General features: G+C 36.4%; 1 long non-coding RNA gene across 1 annotated transcript; it reads left to right on the plus strand.

Annotated features, from left to right (window-relative positions):
- The first annotated feature begins 1,664 nt into the window (after positions 1-1,664).
- On the plus strand, positions 1,665-5,177 carry LOC146465216 (uncharacterized). Its single transcript, XR_014868308.1, has 4 exons — positions 1,665-2,009; positions 2,502-2,564; positions 2,921-2,999; positions 3,491-5,177. It is a non-coding gene; the product is annotated as an uncharacterized LOC146465216 (long non-coding RNA).
- Positions 5,178-8,197: the final 3,020 nt, after the last annotated feature.

The following is an 8,197-nucleotide window of genomic DNA, read 5'->3' on the forward strand; positions in this document are numbered from 1 at the left end:
TTAGACCGTTTTTTATGCTGTGTTCCCCTCGTCGCACCATTTTATCGTTGCAGTTTCGTAACTGAGTAAATGATTTTTTGAGCGCTTTAATTCTGCATAAATTGTACATTAAGTGATCAAAGTTGAAATAAAATGGCGTTTTTATTGTTTTACGTATATTCAGAACCTATATTAAGCGTTCACTTAGCCATTGCCCACACTGTAACACTGTGATCACCCTTTCACACTCGTAAGCGTTCATTTTTGAGACCTAACAAATTTCCTTTTGCGAACTTACGTGTTTCCTTGTAAGCCTTAACAGGTTTTTTTTCAACGTCGACACGTAAGAAATTCCAACCTTCTCTATATACCTTATTGTCGAACTAATCTTCGAAAATTATCTATTCGGTTTCAAGGTCCTACGTTTTTCAACTCGCTAAGTCGTAAAATTCAAAGCAGTGAAAATATCAGTTTGTTTGGCAAAAGACTTAAAAAATTCCTTCTTTCCTAGTTAAATTGACTCTTTGTTGAGCTATACACCTCTTTCTTTCTTTCTTTCTTTTTTTTTTCTTCTTCTTTTAAAAAAAAATTAATTAGAATTTTCATTTCATCATTTCATTCATTCATTTTCATTTCATTCAGTACCCTTAACTTCTATGGTTTATCCTGTAGTTCCAGGAAGCCTATAGTTAATAAGCCCCCGGCTTCATTCTATATAGGCTTCCTAGCCTTAAACACATTTAATCTTTTAAATAGTTTATTAGGAATATTGTGTATCATGTATTTATGTTGTATTTTTTGGTTAATGGCAAAATAAATGAATGGAATTCTTTTTTACCCCCTTGCACGTGTTTCCCTTTGTCCTCTTACATATATCTTTTCGTTCCCTCAAGTGTTTCCTTTTGTCGTCTGCGTGTTCCTTTTTACGCCTTTGAACCCTTACAAATTCCTTATTGTACCCGAGTGTAGGGCACAAATTCATCGAAATGTAAGCAGAACCCCTTTAACGATTTAAACTCCTCTCAAAAATAAACTCTGTTCACTTCTTTCCAGCACCGTTCCTTCGTTGTTCAGTCCCCACCCCACCCCTCATGGCTAATAAAAGCGTTGGGACTCGGTTGGTGTTGTTTGCTACATTGCATTTATGGTTAGCGCAATGGAATCCAAAATGGCGGCGTGCAGAAATTTAAGAGCGAAAACCTGAGGCGATAACGAAATCCAGTTTTTGGTGCTATCTCCACTTTTTAAACTAAGCTTTGAAATATAAGGGTGGATTTTCCCTTTAAATCTACGTCTAACTAAAAAGTCAGGATGGAAGAGGAAAATCCAGTAAGTGCTAAGTCAAAGCTAAGAGCATTTGGAAGTTTGACGTGATAATTTAGTCAGCAAAATCTTCGTCATCTATGCCTTGAGTTGCCCTCCGCGTTTGAGGGCTCTCCTCGAAAGTCCACAGGTTTTATTTTCTCATTAAACATTTCTAAATTCCAATGCGATCGAAAAACCGAGGTGTCACTATTGTTAAACAAACTCTATTTATTTATCCTTATTTCTGAGAAATATTTACCCTGTCCTTTCTTTACTGATACTTTATCAATTATTTCTCTGCTTTCCAAACATTTTCCAGTGATTACATTTCATAATTTTTGCCTAGGCAATGCCCATTTAATTCAAGTTTAGATGATTTTCATCCGAGAGGAAAAGAACTGAGCGGTTCGAAATCGAGGCTAATACATTTGAATTGTAGATTATCAGTAAATTACTCGTCTTATTTTTCACACCTATCACGACCACGAGGAACTTGAAACCAACATGGACAACGATAAAACCTTACTTTGTCCTTATAGCTGCTTCTGGACAAAATATTTCAAGGAAATGATGTTAATGTTGCAGTTTATTTCATGGAGTACCGCTTAAACCGTCATTGCTGTCTTCTCTCCATACCAGTTAAGATTAAACCTGTTTCTAACCGATGGTCGGAAACCCGACGGCGTGCCAGGACATTCAACAAGGAAGAATTCAAAGTTCTAAAGGTATTTACTCAATATCACTCGGTTCCTTTTTTTCCTCGGGTAGAAATTGTTAGAAATTAATTGTTTTATTTTCTTAAACATGGATTAGGTAGATTTAGACATTGACGCTTGTATCAAGCGCGGAGCGTGTAATGGTTGGGAGTTTTGAATTAGCATATTGACAGAGATGTTTGATTTAATCAATAGCTGAACAAATCAGACCTTGAATGATATAAAGTTTTTCAATTAAGCTCGGATGGTGAAACTTTTTTGCCGGTGAACTGGCTAGTGAGTTATACACTTGGCCTTTTATAAGACTTTTTGTGAGCTTCAATGAATGCATCTCGAAATTTTTATTGACGGGATACGAATCAATGCGTGCCTCTTTGAAGACTAAACCAGTTCACTGATACCCACACCGATGCCTTTAATTTAGCATGCTCACATGCACGATATGTGGCTTACGTAATTATTTATTCCCTAAATTAAAGGATTTCCTTTCTCGTTATTAAGTTGCAGGAATTTTTATGATTGGTACGGATACATTTATAGGAGACAGAATTCCTCTGATCTCGGGTGAGTAGGTTTCTTTGTTAAAGGCATAACCATTCCTATCTTCAGAAACATTTTGTATGCGCGTAAGATTCTTGAATTACGATATTACGCCATGATGATATTACCTTTTAACGATAGTTTAACTTACAAAATAAACAGCAGAACTCTAGAAGTAAATAAATACATGAATAAATAAATAGTACTCCTTCAACCCCTTTCCCTTCCCCACTCCCTCCCCCCCCCCCCCCCCACCCTCCTCGCTAGATCATATCATAGAATCGCAGAATCAAAATGAATAAGAGGAAAATTTATTTGTAAGGGGGAAGAGGGAGGGGAAGAATACTTTTTTCACGCTGCTATTGTTTCCTTCCATGCAGATACCACGCACAGAATGGCTCAATTTGGTAATTGGCAAGGCTAAACAGAGACGCTTCGGGATAAATGTCTACTAAAAAGGTGAGATATTACAGTTAGGTTCTCGTTTGCAGAGTGGTCAAAATCAAATTTCACCTTAGATATTTTTAAATAATCAACTGTTAGAAGTTTTAGTCAGAGTTTATACATGTTATTTCATCCCGGTGCACATTCTCACAAAACAAAACTGAAACGTTTCGCCAATGCTGTTTTTAAGATACCTAAAAAAAAATTTTACAGCGGCTATGTTTCTTGTAAATCGCAAGGTGGTTATTTCTTCATAGAAAATCTGCATTGCTTGGTTTTATTTTATTAAGTGACATTCTCAATTTTGCCAACAATCATATCTAAACATCGTCTACTGCCCACGGTAACAAGAAGGCTTGCATCCCAGATAAGAAAACTATTTATCTAGTTTAAATAAACCAATAAGAAACAGACTTGAAGGCCCACTGATTGTCTTAATCTGGGGCTTAAGTAAGACTCTGTGTAAATAACTGGCCCTAAGAGTTTTTTCCTCTCTTGGATTTTAGCTGCAAGTCAAGGGGCAGCAAAATATCAGTGAAGAGAGTAGAATGGACTGCACACTTGCGTACAGAGGACTGCACGATTAACAAATCAATTGGCCGCAAGGTTTAATTCATGAAACCTTTAGCTTATATACTTAATTGATGATTAAACTGTTCAAAACCTGGATTAAAAGTTAATCCAGATTATGGCTTTGGTTTCAACTGCCAGAAAAAGTGAGAAGAACAGTATTTCAAAATCGTGTACCATTCGCGATCGGTTTCAGTGTATTAAATCATTCATTCCAAAATGAAATAAGAGAAATGTTAAACACTGAATTCAAAACTGGAACTTATTCTGGATTAGCATGATCGCGCTTAGAACAGTTGGGCCATGGTCTTCATATTTTCATTTATAAAAAGGTCTGACAGAGACTGCTTGTACTCAATTCTCGGATATCAGGCAAAATTCAACTAATTTCTCGGCCTCAAGTTTATCTCTTCACTCCGGGAGAAAACTAAGACAAGTACTACTCCACAGATTTCATTCACACTCGGAAAATTTGGAATCATTACAATCATGTTCCACCAACTCAGGCAGACTCTTGCCACACTTTTGGATTTCATCCTCAGACGTCCATGCGTAGAACCATCTTATACCGCACAACAAACAGTATCACAAGAAAGTATTGCTCAATAGCTTTCATTTAGATAGTCGCACTTTAGGATTTCATCCACAGCCTGAAAAGTAAGAACCAACTTTTACAGAATAATAAGCAGTACCACAGGGACGTACTGATGAGTAGCTTTTCATTTGAATGGTCACACTTTAGGATTTCACCCGCAGATGCTAACGTTGGAACCACTATTTACAGCATAGTAGGCATTGCCACGGGAGAGTACTGGTCAGTAGCTGTAACTTGAATCGATCACACTCGAGGATTTCATCCACAGACTCAAAGGTTAGAACCACCTTGTACAGCATAATAGCGAGTACCACAGTAGCTTTCATTTGATTAGACACATTTTAGGATTTCATCCACATACCCAAATTTAAACTACGTAATACCGCATAATAAACAGCACCACGGAAAAGTGCTGTTCAGTGTAAGTAGCTTTCAATTTTTTAGCATTCGTACACATGCACTTCGAGAGTTATCTTCAGACTCAAAGGTGCAACCGCATGACATGACTCGTGGCTTCACTCCGGGAGTGAAAGGGTAAACGCAGCATTCAGGCGAAATTCACGTGACGAGGCCTATCACTGGAACAAGGAAGAACATTCATCAGCTATCAGGGAAAGAAGGAGATCTTTCTCGATCAGGTAATAGTTAAACTCCAGTCAGATCTTCTTATAACAAGATAGTTCGCGATAGATCTAACGCTATTCATAGTCACCCTGATGCCTTGAGCTTATTTTCGCGATGGTTTAATTTTAGCTCATTTTGCGATGAGTAAGAATTTTGTGATGAGAGGAACTGTCGATTATTGATGACAGACAAACGACAGAAAAGAGGAAAACCATAGGGACAGGTGTTTGCGGTAGAGCAAACGGCGAAACCATTACATGTATGTCCACCGACAGAATGGAGAACAAGACCAGACCGAAACGATGACAGGTGACAAATGACTGGTTAACTACTAATAAGAGCAAAATGATACGACAGAGTGTGTGAGAACTAACAGATCAACCCTGGAGCATGCGAAATAACGAAGAAACGATACTAACAGATGAATAAATGAATATTCCACAGTCTAACACCGTGTAACATAAACAGTGTTAGTCTGTGAAATATTCATTTATTCATTTGTACTAAGGCTTTCCTGGCTTCGAAATACTTTTGTTACTCATGATACTAACAGAGGACAGAAAAAATTAGAAAAAGAAACCTGTAGAGAAACGATATCAAGACAAAAATGGAAAGACGATCGTAGAGACACGAGATAAACGTGGAAGAGAACAGTGAACTAAACTACAAAGAAATTTGAAGAGTCCAAAGAACAACGGCTGATAAAAAAAGAAAGTACAGAAAAAGAAAACAAAATCTGTAGTCTTAAAAGAAAAACTTAAAAAAAAAAAAAAAAAGCAAAAAATCCAGAGCAACGAAAGAAACGGCACCACAAAGAAGTGTAGAGGAAAGTATGAAGCAAACAAGGCCTTCTAAAGATTGATTGAAAAACGTTAACGTGCTAAGAACAAATCGTGACAGGAAAGCCTTAGATTAAAATCATCGAGTGAAAAGGACATAAAAGACAGAAACAAGAACAAAACTGTAAAAAAAGAGAAGGAAAATGAGACTACGAGGGGAGAGAACACGAACAAATGCTGAGGACAAAAATGACAGAAACGAGAAAAATACAACAAAAACCGCGGAAGAAAAGCGAGAACAAAAGAAGAAAAAAGATGGCATTTGGAAAAAAAAACCCGGAAAACCATAGAGAAACAAGACAAACAATATAATAAGAGCAATATTTTCAAAATGTTAGGAAAATAGATAGCAAAACTGACAGAACAAAAAGAGAACTTTAGAGAAACAAGACAAACATGAGACAAACAAACAAAAGGAAAGCATATTTTGAAATGAAGGCAACATTTTCAAGATGTTAGGAAAATAGATAGCAAAACTGACAAATGTGGAAAAATAGAAGACAGATGGGACTGACATTTCACAAAAAGCGATGACAGAAATACAAGGACTCATCTAAAAAGAAATAGAAACAAAACATTACAGAAAATTGTTAAAAACTTTAGAGAAACATCAGCAAAGCATGACAAGAGGAGAATGTAAACCGCTAAAGAAACGTCGAAAAAGACAGGAAAAAAAAACAAGAATAAAAGTAAAGAAAAAAAGAGAACAAAACATAGCGCAAAAACGAAAACTAAGCTAATGAGAAGTAAGAGTTATTGATGACAGTACAGATAATACCGAGCGGCTAAGATTATAAGGAAAACAACAGTAGAACTACAGCAAAATCAACAAAAACTTGACAGAAATATGGGAACAAAATTCTAGATTAAGAAGAACAAACGATCACACTTTCAAATAACAAGAAGAGAGCGATGGAGAAACAAAGCAAATGTGACAAACAAACAAGGAAAGAAATAAGGAAAATAACTTTGTGAAATAAAACGAACATTTCGAAGATGAAAGGGAAAAAGTAACAAAACTAAATTGTGAGATTCGCAACAAATTTGGTGCGAAAGATATGAGCTAGTTAGAATAGGAATGAAACTTTGAATGTCATAAGAACTGAAAACGTTGAGAAAACCACATAGAAGCGAGTCATGAGCAAAAGGAACAACGCCGATAAAGACCGACTGCGTTAATGACGAGGCAAGCATTCATGACAGACAACCTGACTATGGGGAAGCAAAAACCTGAAAATCCGTTAAATGTTGACAGAAGAAAGCTACAGTTGTTTACAACAATGCCCCTAGGTTTTCGGTATTTCCTCCAAACCTTCCAGTTTTGGGAAAGGTGTATCAACCATTTTGCAACTTGTTGTAACTGGAAACGTAACAGATAAATAAACAACTCAGACATGCAATGGAAAAATTACAATGAAACAGAACAAAATATGACAGAATCGTACAAGAAGAGCAAATGTACTGACTGAGAAAAGATACATACGAGACGGCAAACCGCCAGAGTAAAACATGACTGGACAGGAATAGAGTTTAAAATGTGAAAGTATAGCAGTTTGCAAAACAAATAATAGTTTTGGATTGTACCTCATTAAACATTCATTAATAGCATACATGTACACACTTCCATTTAGACTTAATGATCCTTTATTCATGTTCTTGATCTTGTGCGCGTATCTCAGCTAGTGTTGAAACAAATTGTGACAACTGCGAAAACAAGAAAGACATTAGGGTGGTTATTTAATGATGTCGGATTGAAGTCTTAATAAGCCTATGAGACAAGACCGACGGTGGCGTGGGTAGTTGCAAGCCATTCTAATTGTTTTTTTTTTCTAAATTACAAAAAAATCCCGTTTACTTCTGGTGTTGCTTTTGTTTACTTTTCTCTGGAGAGGGGTTGGTGGGGAGGAGGGTGCTTAATCGAGGAAAAACGGTTTTCACATGAAATCATTCACCTCGCGGTCTTGTCATCTGGGCTTAAGGTGTTTCGATACAGTTTATGAGGAGACCACATCTCACTTTTTTAACCGGGTGTTGAGTAGTCTTCTCCGATGCCGATCGATGTGAATTTTAAACCAGTTATTGATTTTGGATTGAAGTTTGTCAGGATAGATATTTTTGCAAAATCGATATTGCCGTGACGACGATAAACAAAAAAAACCTCGAAACAGTGAATTAACCATAAAATAAACACTGCTTTTATGAAGTGACTTGAAAATATTGTCAATATGCCTCGAAGTCATCGTTTGAAGCCACCAAAGTTTAACTGATTTTCTCTGTTGCGATCCTGAGCACGAGTTTTTTCTTTCCGATATTTCGTATTAATTTTTCAGGTAATTTTTTTAAATTTATGTACTTTATTAAAAATCTCGGAAACGGCACGATAGATTTTGATGATGAAAACAACTTTATTCCAAAGTTTTGTTGAAGTTGATTTAAATTTAACGACGAAGAGGATGCATAAACCGACAGAAATGTTTACGTTTCAAACTCCATGAAACTCGCTTTTTGCAAGTTATGATAATGTATTCAAATCAGTGTGTACAATATTCCGTATTCCGCCTGGACTTATATATTTTTTTTGCAAA

The sequence above is a fragment of the Pavona decussata genome, unplaced genomic scaffold, assembly GCF_977016875.1.
Source record: "Pavona decussata unplaced genomic scaffold, jaPavDecu1.1 SCAFFOLD_156, whole genome shotgun sequence".
Taxonomy (NCBI): Eukaryota; Metazoa; Cnidaria; class Anthozoa; order Scleractinia; family Agariciidae; genus Pavona; species Pavona decussata.